At 34.9% G+C, this 14,009-nt stretch overlaps 1 protein-coding gene across 1 annotated transcript in view; it reads left to right on the top strand.

Annotated features, from left to right (window-relative positions):
• The window catches only part of Vps13B (vacuolar protein sorting 13B), a 1,316,993-nt gene that overhangs the window by 361,198 nt on the left and 941,786 nt on the right, over positions 1 to 14,009 (top strand). The window lies entirely within an intron of this gene.

Here is a 14,009-nt window from a genome sequence, read left to right on the forward strand (position 1 = left end):
AAATTCATACAGAATTAATTGTCAGCCATATAAAATTCAGGATGTACCTACTAGGTGGAACACTAGTTTTTATATGCTACAACAAATAAGTGAATAAAAAGAGAACATAAATATCTATGCAATTGATAACAATTTAAATTCATGAAGCTCAAATCAGTGTCTTTAATGGAACCAATACTAAATTTATATTTATTGAAATCTTTCAAGGAAATTACCAAAACCATGAGTTCATATCTTAGATCCTATGAATTTACAAATTTGTAATATACAAATTTAACTTTGCAGGTGTTCCCAACTATTATGATTCTGAAAATATATTTATCTAATGATATAAAGGTAACATTTTTTTGGAGGGAAAACAATGAAAAAATTTCTCTGTGGAAAAATTAACAGAAGATTTTGATATCTTATTCAAATATAAATATTATATTATTTTTACAATATTAGATCCAAGATTTAAGCAAGTATTTTTCAGATCAGACAAATCTGATTATGTTAAAAACATTCTAATTAATGAGGAATCTGATTTAGAAATATCAAGTAATAAAGAAGTCGATAACATTCCTTTATTTTAAAAAAGGTAAATATGTAGGAAAATCACAATAAAAAGAAAAATATGGGCAAATTTTGGCAGTGGTTTGATGATATTATCTCTTCTACTACTGCAGCATCACCATCAGGTTGAAAGCAGAATCAACTGCAGAGAAATATGGAGAAATGATTGCATATTGTTTTTTTTTTTTTTTTTTTTTATGTTGCTCCCATCCACAGTAGGGTTATTAGCAATCCTATAGTGCATTTTGGACCGTGGGTTGGCAGAGATTTTTGGGAAGGAAATATTTATGAAGAACCCAGCAGTAGGCCTCTTGCAAAAAACACTGAAAACTTGTTTTCCTATGTTGCAAGTTATCATCGACTTAATTATGTGTAACAATTTAAAATCAGAGTTTTTGTTTTGTAACTTAAACAAATAAGAGCCATATATTCTGCCCCCCCCCCCACCACACACACATTTTATATGCTGCGTTCTTCCTTTAACAAATACTTCTAAAATTAAATACCTTTTTAATTTGAGAAATGTAAAACTTAGTTTTGCATTTTAATATGGTTATGTTATTAGGTGAAATCTTTTCATGCATATTTTTTATAAAATAAAATTTTAATGCATAAGTTTATTATTATTATTAACCCCAGACCTCCATGGTGTCAAGACTCATTGTGGGAATATACACTGTCACACACAAAAGTCATCAAAATGTGGTTTAAAGTCTTTCAACATGTGCATTCCCCACACACAAATAACACCCTCCAAACAGCAGCTACTCTCCATGCAAAAAACCTGCTCTCCTTATTTCCTTACTCACACCTTCCTTATACAGTTTCCAGGGATGGCCTCTTGTTCTACCCTTCCCTTCTATGAAAAAAATTTGCAGAGCCTCAATTAATCTCCTCTTCCTATTCACGAGGCTTTGCAAATTGAATTTTCTGAGTCTGTCTTGGTACACTACTTTCAAACACCAGTTACAACCCTAGTTCAATCCTCTCTGTACCTTTTCTGATATATCCCCATCTCCATGAAAACCAAATCTGTGTTCAATAATCTATACAAGGCTTGATCAAGGCCTTATACAATTGAACCATAACCTCTTTATTTCTGTATGTTACAATCTTCCATATCATTGCCATAATCCAGTGTGATAAACTTTACAACTTGTGCAATGGGATACCTGAATTTCAGGTTCTCATATACCCTCCACTCCCATCTCCTCAACCGCCTTCAAAATCTTCCCACCAAATGTTCCCTACCAGATTTCAAAACCTTACGGTTTTCAACATTGAACTGATAGTTCCACTTACCTGCTCAATCACAAAATCTAATCAAGTCCTCCTGTAGGGCCACAATATTCGCTTGACTCCTGACTGTTCTCTTTTACAAACAGTTGCTTATCTCCAGTTAACCAATCTCAATATCATTAATATATAAGTTGAACAACAACAGCCCCAAAAGAGACCCCTACAGCACACCACTAGTGACTTCCCTCATTTTGGATACTGTACCCCCACACACAACTTGCTGATACCTATGTAATGGCTATTTATCCAACACGCTATCCAGTGTTCTTTTATTTTGTGCGCTAATAGAATAAATAGGAAATTTAACATATCATTTAGATTTGAAATAAATAGGGAGCTGTCTCTACCTTCAGAAAAAGTCATATTAAACCTGTTGGACTACCACTTAACACATTTAAAGAAAGAGGAATCTGTTCTTAAGAAAGGTTTTAATTATGCTTTAACTCCGGATTATGTTCCGAAAGTGGATTTTTTATGCAGGATTTCAAAAGGAATTTATATTCTCCCACAAGATACTGTCAATATTATCACACCGAAAACTGTTGTGCCGCTTCTTTCTCCATACATTCCAAGATCTAACACTTCCATCTCAGAAAGGAAAGCTTTACTATCACTTAGGAAGAACAGGAACATTGTAATCTTAAGAGCTGAAAAGGGATAACAACAGTAGTTTAGAATATAGAAGATTATAATGAAAAAAATTACGTCTATTTTCTGATTCTTTCACCTACTTTGTTTTGAATTATGATCCCACTTGGTCAGTTCACAAGAAAACAACATGCTACTTAAAAATGCTCCAAAATTGTCCTCCATACTCACTAAGAATTGTATCCTGTTCCTCCACGACTTTATGGGTTGCCAAAAATTCACAAGCATGACATCCTGTTGAGACCTGTAGTAGAACTCTCCTACTTATGCCTTATCTGAACATCCACCTGATCTACTAGGACAGGACATAAGGTCATCTGAATTGTACATCAGAAATTCATCCCATTTTGTCCAGAAACTATCCAGTTTAGATGTATCATATACTGACATCCTTGCAAGTCTTGATGTATCCATCTTTACTAATGTTTCTGTTGATGATGTGTTAGAACTCCTTGCAGATCTCTTTCCACCATATGTTACTTACTTATTTGAACATTATCTATGGTCCAGTTTCTTTCAGTGGAACAATACATTTTATAAGCAAAAATTTGGACTTGCTATGGGCAGTCCCCTCTCTCTTCCTTCAGCTGACCTTTATATGGAGAAATTTGAGAAGACTTTCCTAACAAAAACAAGTCTAAATCCATGGATGATATATGGATGACATCATTATTATTTAGAAACATGGCCTCTCAAGCCTGCAACAATTTCTCCATTTCTTTAACTCTTACAAACCTACCATAAGATTTACTTTTTTAAGTATATCGTAAACCTTGGGTATTTGTAGAAAGGAGTATGATGATATGATATGATAGCACACCTCTGGTGTGCTGTCATATAGTTTGAATTGGTTTGAAAGTAACTCTATGTTGTGATCTTTGAAAAGAGATGCTATTTTAATTGATAGATTTCAAATATGTGGTATTGTGATGGAGTCTTTGTACTGTATATTCTGGTTAATGGGAGCAGTAGGGTTAAAAAATAAAATCTTATCAACTGTTTTCTAAGAATAGCTTTTGAGAACAAAAAAATTAGAGAGGGTCTGGAGTTCTGTCTTGAGTTGACCATCATTTTGTATAACAAACTCAAGATAGAACTCAAGACCCTCTCTAATTTTTTTTTGTTCTCAAAAGCTATTCTAAGAAAACAGTTGATAAGATTTTATTTTTGAATCCTACTGCTCCCATTAATCAAAATATGTAGTACATCTATCAATTAAAATAGCATCTCTTTTCAAAGATCACATCAGAGTTACTTTCAAACCAGTTCAAACTGTTCATAACCTCCTGAGGTCTCCTAAAGATAGTGCACATTTCTACAAATACCCAAAAGTATATGGAATTCTATGGTTGTTTAGTTTAGCCCCACATAGGACAGACAAGCCATGGATTTTAGGTTAGAAAAAAGAACATGTTGCAGATGTTGACCACAAATGTTAAAAAGGCAGATCTGGTTTATCAAGCAACACTTATAATACCAACCATGCAGTTGATTGGAACTTTACAACTATGCTTTATATTGAAAATAACTTTTACTCCATACGTTTAAAAGAATCTGTTACAGTCATCCATTCATATGGATCTATGTTGCAGATGTTGACAAATGTTATAAAGACAGATCTGGTTTATCCAACCATACTTATAATACCAACCATGTAGTTAATTGGAATTTTACAACTATGCCTTATATTGAAAATAACTTTTACTCCATATGTTTAAAAGAATCTGTTACAGTCATCCATTCACATGGATCACTAAATAAAAACCAGGGACTGATATTAAATGATGTTGAAATCTTTTATGAAATCTTTTAACATTAGAGATTTCAACTTCTCCTACAATTACTTTCATTGCTAATGGCAGACAGCTAATGCATGCTACACATTTTTATGTTTATTGTCTAGCATAAATTTATTGATCTGCATTATAATGGATTTTCACCGTTTATTCAGCTTTGTCATGTGTAATTTTTGATGTTCTTCACCTTAAAGAAGCCACCAGTTCTATTTGGTGAATCTAGTAGGTGTATTTTATTTAATATGACAACTGGTAAATTCATGTTGTTTCATGATGTCCCTTTGATAGACCAATGCTGACAATCACAGAGAATACTATTGTAATCCACCCACTTCTATATCCTAGCCCTTGCCAACCTCTCCAACACTATAACCCTACAACTGATTTCTCCAACACATCCACCAGATTTACAGATTGGCTATAATATGTAGCTTCAGTCTTATTACTACATGTGTGAAATAGAACAATTTTTGCCTTCCTTCCACTGCTTTGGGACTTTTTGGGACTGTTTTCAAACTCTTGTTAAATAGGTAAGCCAAGGCTGATGCTTAATTCCTGGAACATTCCCTTAAGACATGGTAATAGGTTTTCATATTGATATCAAGCTTACATAACTCTTCATATATCACTTATTCACTCACCAGTAAGCCATTCCCTCAGTATCATGGAAATGGGAGAAGTCTCATTTCGTTTATATTGAGCAACCTCCCTGTCCTGATTATTTCCATTATTCATCTTGTGCTGCCTCCATTTTGCCTTGTTCTTTCAGATGACATGATTAATCACTTCATTCATCCATTTTATACCTATTTTTTGTTCAAAACATTAAAAAAAAAATTGTGTGAAATTTAGAATGTTTAAAATGTAATCACTATGTTTTCGCCAGATTTCTTACCAAATATTTAGTATTCATTTATTCAGTCCAGAAACTTAATGTGTATTGTTACTTCTCTGTTCCAGTTAGGAATCTGACTTGTTTGCACCAGCTGTGCAGATTACTTTTTTCTTCCACTTAGGTCCTAATTGTCATAACTTGTGTCTGTTCCCTCTTTGTAATTGCAAGTGACCAATTATAAAGTTGACTAAGTGCTAAGGGTTATTTCTGTCTTTCATGTAGAGGCAGTACATATTTAATTTACTATGAAGATTTCAGATAAGTTACATGAATTTAATCTAACACAGTATTTTAAAATTTAAATGTCACTTTGGGATTTTTATTTTTTTATAATTTCATACTCTTCTGGTTCTTTCTTATGCCTTATCTCATATAAGCTTTCTGTCATGTTATTTGCATTGTGCCTTTTCATGTTATCATTTTGTGTGCTTCATATTGGTTACTACCATTTCTTTGTATTATGTTGTCATTCTAGATTTCTAGCCATTTTGTTTGTTCTGTTCCCACTATTTCCTTTCATCTGTTTCACATCATTTTCTTTATTCTGTTTTCACTATTTTCTTTGTTCTGCGTCTCATTATTTTCTTTATTCTATTTCCTACCATTTGATTTATGCTCTGCTTCCTACCATTTTTTTTTCCCCTCTTTCCATTCCTGTTTCCATTGTTTTTGCTTCCCATTTCCTTTGTTTCCTGGGAATTGTGTACATGTGTGTATAGGGGAAATTGGTCACCTTTTTCCTAAATTCATTATAGCAAACCTTGCACTATAACAAACTGTTTTTTAAACTGGGGTTTGCTGTAGAGAGAGCTAGAGCTTCTGCTGTATCGTAATGGCACTTTATGATTAAGTTCACATTATTACTAGCTTCCTATCAGCAATATTTCTCCAAATTAATATGTTATTTCTCAGGCTTCAGTATTGTCATATAGAACACTTTGGTCTTCTAGGGCAGAGTTCTTCAACCTTTTTTACACCTGTGGACCGGGGAAAATAGGAGAAATATTTTGCAGACTGGCTGACGGCTAAGACAAAAACATAAACCAATGTAGATAGTATTTTATTTATTAAATCCCAATGTAAATTACAGTTTTTAGCTAGTGCGACATCTGCTGCTGCTTAGAGGTTAGAAAATTTGATATACGTGGCTGGAGCATTGTTTCTGAGAGACGAAGAAATTTTTGGCAGACCAACAGGAAATTTCCATGGACCGGCACCGGTCTGCGGACCACAGGTTGAAAAACAAGGTTATAGGGCATTACTAACTACTTAGATCCTGGTCTAGCTTTCTTGCAGCAATCACATCTTTTTTTGTTAACTTTTCCTATCCCATTCTGTTTGTGACTATAGACTCCTAGGTTAGCTCTGCCACACTTCCTTGAATGCTAATAATGTCAAGTTCTTTTGTAATGTCTTTACATTGATTATGATTTTGCCATTTATTCCATCTTTTCACTCTCCTAATTTTTCTTAGAACTCTCCTTTTTTTGATCGACTTCTATTTATAACACAATTTTAAAGCCATGTGCTAAAATTGATTTAAAGGCCAATGAAATTTGAAATTTGCACATATCATTCTACTTGAAGTGTGCTTCCATTCATGAAGTTTGTCTTTCTGTTTGGTGTTGAATGCTGTAATATATTGTAACATTTCTTTGATCGCTGTTGCTTGAAATATAACATCCTATAGTTATTGTTAATCAGTATCTTATCTGATTTTTGTTTTCTTTGTCTTGGCAACACCGATTAGCTTGACATGATATTCTGAAATTCTTCTGGTAGCTCTTTTCCTTTGATAATGCCTATCATCATATGAGTGATGAGTTTTAGTTTACATTTCAGCTAATATACTTCATTGGGAAGGCTGTTTATCAGAACTAAAAGTAGATGGAATGAAAAACGGCTTTGGGGTGGGTTCATGGAATGAAAAACGACTTGGGGGCAGGGTCTGGTTTCAGAGAGTCAGAATTTCACTTGAAAAGGATGTTGGGCAGCCTGTTGCTGATATTTAACAGAGATGGGTAGGACATAATGGATGCTAGTTCTGCTGAACAATGCCTATGGAAATATCTGTAGAAGAGACATAATGTGGAAACTCACCCTATGAGACAGTGACTGAAGAGAAGCTGTGAGCAGGTCAATTACTCATTTCAACCAAATTTTTTTTAGAGGCTTTTAGGTGCACCATCCCAAATGTGAGAGCAGTTTTCCAAGGTGGGATGAATTTTGGGATTTATACAGTAAAAAAAAAAAAATAACTGGACAGGTGAAAATAATGTTTTGAAAAAAAAAAAAAAAAAGAGTATGTCAAGTTTTTTGAAGCTGAGAATTGCTATAGAAGTGATGTGATTATACCAGGAAAGGTATAATCACATCACTAAAGGTATAATCACACTAAGTGTAAGAGGTCCTAGAAGAGTGATAAATTGACTGTTAAATTGAGCTGAACATTGAGGGGAGGATTAAGATCATTTTTGTGGGAAAAAAGACAAGGCTGTATTTTGGAAACATTGAAGGTGACTAAGTTGTTATTGTCTTAAATTGTAGTATGGAGGTTATTGTTTAGAGCACATATTTTAAATAATCTTGCAGTTTGAGTACTTCAAGGTTTACCATATACAATACCATCTTATCAGTATTGTAGGTTCCTGGACAAAGCAATGCACTGGGCCCCCTATGGGAATAAAAATGTAAATGGTCGATAAAATTAAGCCTATAGATTTAGTGGTATTTTTATCACAATCAATGCTTAAACATAAAAAAAAAAGCGAGGATTAATCAATACAAACTTTTGCAAAACTTCTTTGCAGAGAATTGATTTATAATTGGCTTAAAGCCAATGATCTTCAGTATGTCATTTTCCATGCACATGAGTAAAACCCAGTTCAAACGCTGCTTCCCTGTTGTGCTGTGAAGCCAATTCTTTTTAAATTTCAATCTTCAAAATGAACGTTCTCCTGTACTGTTGCACATGAACACTCTGAGTGCAATTTCAACATTGGGAAACACAGATTTGAAGTTCTCTTAAATTATTTTTCTATACAACTCAGGGAGGGTCTCACAATTTTCATCAAGAACCATGTAGTGTTTGAGATGCTTGCATTCATTTAGGTCTCCATAGTCAAGGTCTTTGTGATACACATTTGCCAGATGTTTGCACTTTTTGTTTAGCTCATCAGAACCTTTTCAATTGACTGAAGAAGGAAAACAGATTTCGAATTCATCAATAAGTTTCTGCACATTTTCTCAGGTCAGAGTCCAGAACAGGGCGGAATGCTTCCATCTCAAACTTTTCACTTTGGTTTAGAAGTATCTCTTCTTCTGATTCATCATATCCAGTAAGACATACACTTCGCTTTTGTTCCTGTTTCTTCACATCGCTATAATCTGAATCTGGACATCTACTCCTGGCCTTCTGTTCATATTCACTAAATTTGTCTCTAATTTCTTCCTGAAGATACGTTTTCAGAGACTCAAGAAGATTCATGGCAACATCTTTTGACTGCAGGACCGTACTTGTTTTGTTCACTCTTTCAAGAATGTCATTCCAAAGAATTGTCAGAAATATCATTTCCTTGTTCTCCATTTTCTTGCTCAATTCTTTTGCCTCTCACCTTGCGTTCACTTCCTGGTCAGTGTCAGCTGATACAGAATCTAGTGCATGTTTAATTTTATCAAAATCTTCATGCAGAACATGGGCAGCATCAAAATGTGATGACTATCTTGTGTCAGACAAATGCTTGACCACAACATGATCTTTTCCTAATGATGATGATGATAGCAGAACATTCTATTGATATGTAGAAGCTATACAGATGCTGAACAAAGTCAGAGAATTTACAATTTGTAGACTGCTGCTTTTACTCCCACCAAGTTCAGGTTGTGTCCAGCACAGGAGACAGAAGGCAAATTCCTTTGTTGATGGATTCGTGCTTACATTCTAGTATAGCATCCAGACATATTTGAGACATTGTCATATGACTAACCACAGCAGTTTGATAGCAGAATTTTGTTCTCATTCAGGAAATCCACAACAGTGTCTGCTAGATTCTTTGCTCCATGAGAAAAGATGAGGATGAACTTGATGAAATGCTCCACAGACTCACATCCTAAAATGTACTAGATGGTAAATGTCAGTTGATCAATGTGTGAGATGTCTGGAGTGGAATCCACATTTATTGAATAATATTTGGACTCTTTAATTTCTTCCAGAATTGCACAAAGAACATGTTACCCCATTAATTGAATAAATTGCTCACAAATGTTTGCTGATAGATACAATTGATTCTCCTTTCCAGCATTTCCATACAGTTTGAGATACTCTTCCAATAAAGGGTCGGATTCACTCAACAGCTCTAGAATACCAAAATAGTCTAAGGAAATTGTTATGGACCCTCATCACATAAATAATAACCTCAGCTATAATCTACCGGACTCTTTCAGCTCTGCTATCCGATATTGGCACACGCGTGAAATCAGACGCACAGAGCTACTTAACAATAGAGCTTCAACATGGACTGTAGCTACAGTTCAAAGCTAACTGATTTTATAATAGTCGTTTTATAGTGATACGATGTTTCTTATAGTGTTTACTTGCTTTCTATGTTCCCACACCTGAAGAAGTTGGACAATCTGATGAAACATGTTGCGTTTTGAATAAATTTAATTGTTATTCTAGTCTCGGTTATAGTCAGTATATATATATATATATATATAGGATGAGGAAGAGTGTTAACATCAGCAAAACTGTGAATAGAGTTTGAGGTTAGTGAAGGCCAATCTTTTATGCATATGATGAAGAGGGTGGGTGACAAAACAGTGCCCTGAGAAACACCTTCATTAAAAAGAAAATCGAAGAGAGAATACCTTCCACAATTACACATAGTAAATGACCTGTGAGAAACTGAGGAAGAAGACAGACCATAAAATGATGATTTGCTGAGAAGTCCTCAATGCCAAATCCTACAAAGTGCCTTAGAACTATCAAGTGCAACAGCACAGGTTTCTCCAAACTTTTCCAAGGCACATGTCCAGAGGTGGATGATGCAGGCAAGGAGATCTGCTATAGATATCTTGATTTGGCAAAATCCATATTGATTTCCACTAATTAGTAGACATTTCTTCAGGTGTCAGATGATGATTTTCTCTGTTATTTTAGATAATACTGAAGTGAGAGCACTAGATTGATAATTAGATTCCAGATGCCTCCTTTTCTGGAATTGGTTGTATATATATGCTTACTTCCATTCTGTAGAGTTGATGCCAGTTGAGTATAATATAGTGTAAAGATGATAAAAAACAGATGTTACTTCAGGGTCTCATCTCATGAGCACAGTTGGTGGGGATTCCAAGAAGCCTTTTTTGGTAGTATCTAGTCATTCAAGATTGAACAACTAGATACCACCATGATGTGTTTCTCATGGATGGTCCCAAGAGGTATGTGATGCAGTGGTCCAGGTAAAAAAGGAGGTGATTATACTTCATTATCTTTGTAAGAAGAGGGCAGCTTTATCTTTAGGTGATATTTTATTACTACCATTTCAATGAGAAAGAGGTGAAAGCACAGTTTGCTGGGCTGATTGGCTAGCATATCCACTCTCCAACCAAAAGGCTGTGGGCTTGAATCCCACTGTGGGCATGGATGTTTGTGATTGTCTGTGAAAATAGTGGTGGTGGTCGGCAGTTGATGGAGCTAGTGTAGATGATGAAGGTAACTGCGGTTAGTGGAGTGGTAGAGACGGCAAGATGTAGAGCAGGTGCCCTCCCTCGATGAGTCTTTGGACTCCCTGGAGGTGTTATGTAATAATAATAATAATAAGCACAGATGGACAAAAGTTGCACCCAACAGCTTTTGTGAAGGACCAGAAAGTATGACAATCATCACATGGTTTGCAAATGTTCTGTATTTAGTCCTTTCAAGGTCTTAGCTCCATTAATGATATTTTGAAACTATTGCAGGGCTTTAATGTAGGCTGTGAATGAAAAATATTGAGTTTTTGTGATTGAAGATGAAGGCATTTACAAATTATTTATTTATTTATTATTTATTTATTTATTTTGTTTCTTTGGACTATCCTGGAACACATTTTTGGAGAAACTATGACTTGGATATTGAGCATGAATTTTGAACAGAGCAGGGAATCAAGGCCATTATTCCAGCATGGATAATTTCTTTAATGAAATTATGACAAGTATCTGGATCTGGCAAATAGAAGTAATAGCCTGACCGAGGAAAGGAATAGTAAAAGTTTTGGAGAGCTTTCCATTGTTAACGTGCCAAAGTGCACCAGGTTGTAAATGGCTGAGGAGAGAGGACATTACACTAGAGATGAATTTAATTGCAGTGACACTATTATTTAGAATTTTGAATTTTGGAGACAAAACACAAGTGTTAGAATAATTACTTTACTTAACAATTGAAGTTTTGACCTGTGTATTGAGGTTATCATAAGGAAAACATACATGTGTACAATATACAAGCTACATGCCACTGCATTATACAAAAGTAAAATGAATCTAAATATTTGTTAATTATTTATCCTAGCCTGACCTTTAGTGAGAAAAAACAAAAAAGAAGTACATTAAACAATTTCTACAGTCCTTTCGTATTGATATTTTCTTTTGTCTAGAGTTGTATGGGTTGAAGATGGGTCCTCCACATTAATTATTCCAAGAATGTGGAGGACCCTTCTTTAACCCATATAGCAACCAGAATAACCCCAGACAGAAGAAAATTTCATTACAAAAAGACTAGAAATTGTTTAATGTAGTTCTGTTTTTTTTTTCTTCTCACCAGAGGTCAGGCTAGGATAAATGATTAACAAACATTTAGATTCATTTTACTTTTGTATAGTGTAGCAACATGTAGCTTGTATATTGTACATATGTGTGTTTTCCTATGATGACCTCAATACAGAGGTTGAAACATCGATTGTTACTTGCTTATTGTTAAGTAAAGTAATTATTCTAACATGTGTTGTGTCTCCATAAATTCTTCACTAAGAATATTAGACATGTCGCCCATACAAGAGTATCCAGTCTCCATGCCATAATGCTGCCTCAGCAGTGTCTCTTACATACCATGACACAGCTTTCTTCCAGGCAATACTTCACATCATAGATAGCTGGTTTATGCACCAGCTGATCAGGAAGGCTCCTAAATGTGTTACCATCTTGATAGTCCTGTACACTATTTGGCCACCAGCCTGAAGAACTACTTACTGCTGTACCCTTAAAGACGTGAGAAGTTCTGTATCTCCACAGTATGTTTGGCATGCCCTTGATGGGTATCACTCATAGTGCATGTTGGAAGAGGCAGAACTCCTGTTGCAGGAATCAAACATGGCAGCAACCATTTCAAGTACCCAATCAGCAAGGTAGTAGTGGTGTTTCACTGGACAATGAAAGTAGGTCTAGTTGGCATTTCCTGTAACTAGGAAGATATCCTTTTATAGTGGGAATGCTCACTAGAATTCATGACCTTTAGTGGAAACAGGCCACATCTCAAGAAGGCAGGATTGACTTAACTGGGAAAGGCTATATATTGCATATCAACAGCCCATAGTGGCTAACATATTCACTGACCAAGTGCTTACTGCTGAAGGCAGCAGCCTGTTCCATTCATTTACTACTCTCCAAAAAAATAAAATAAAATAAATAAATCTAATTCTCATACCCTTCCTAATCACACTCTTACATAACTTCAAGGGATGTGCCATTGTTCTCTCCTTGTCATATATTGAAAAAGTTCTTATGTTTTAATCATATCTGCTCTTTTTCAACTTTAGGAAGATTTTGTAACTCAAACCTTATAAGTAAGCATTTCACTTACCTGTAACCATCTTGGTCACCCACCTTTGGATCCTTTAAGAAACCTAAGTGACACCAGATCTGGATAGATTAGTCCAAGTGAGATTGCATTCAGACCTAAAGAAGAATAATAAGGTCATTATTCTTTAACATCCAAATAATCCTTTAAGCCCAAATTTTCAGTCTGTGTGTTGAGGCTTAGGTGCTGTGAGGACATCGTTTTGGAGGTTTAATGGAATATTTACAGCACTGGGAAAGGATTAAAACTAATTTTAATGCTTCCAATAGTCCATCTCAGTCACCGAGATATCTTCAGGATTAACAACACACTCAAATACAATACAGTACAATAAAGTGAAACACGTGGGTGACTCTGCCCTCTGAATTTCAAATTTATGTCCACCTTTAGCTTAAAATTCTTAGCTTCATCAGTTTCTGGCAGTTCAGTCCCATTAATATTACAATTATACAGCTTGTAATCTTTTCAGCTATAGCATGTAACTTTACACTGCACCATTTAGAAATGGTAGCCATTATCCTTTGCCTGTGCTGTCTTGCAAGATCTCTACATCACCTTTATTAATTATTTCCTTCCTCAGTTTATGAGCATCAGCAAAACTTGCATATCCTCCACCTCAGTATCAGTAATATACAAAATAAACAGCAACTGAAGTACATACACCACTACTTCCACCTTCACCTTGATTCTACTCCACCATATACTATTCTTTGATATCTGTCCATTAACTTCCCTCCTATCTGTGTCACAGCTTTATATTTATCTCCATTTACTTCACTCTGCTTAATAGATTTCTATGCTGTATCTTGTTGAATGCCTTTATGTATTAGCAATATGTGAAATTGCTTTCAAATTTTATGAGTTCATTAGATTCATTGTATTAAACCTTAATGGTGTGAGAGCACCAAGTTAAGTATGTGTCACCCATGCAAGTTGAGCATGGAGAGCACATAAATAACTTAGCTTGATTAAGTAGCATTAAACATCA

The sequence above is a fragment of the Typopeltis vanoorti genome, chromosome 17 (genome assembly GCF_054136105.1).
Source record: "Typopeltis vanoorti isolate ZY-2024b chromosome 17, IOZ_Tvanoo_1.0, whole genome shotgun sequence".
Lineage (NCBI taxonomy): Eukaryota > Metazoa > Arthropoda > Arachnida > Uropygi > Thelyphonidae > Typopeltis > Typopeltis vanoorti.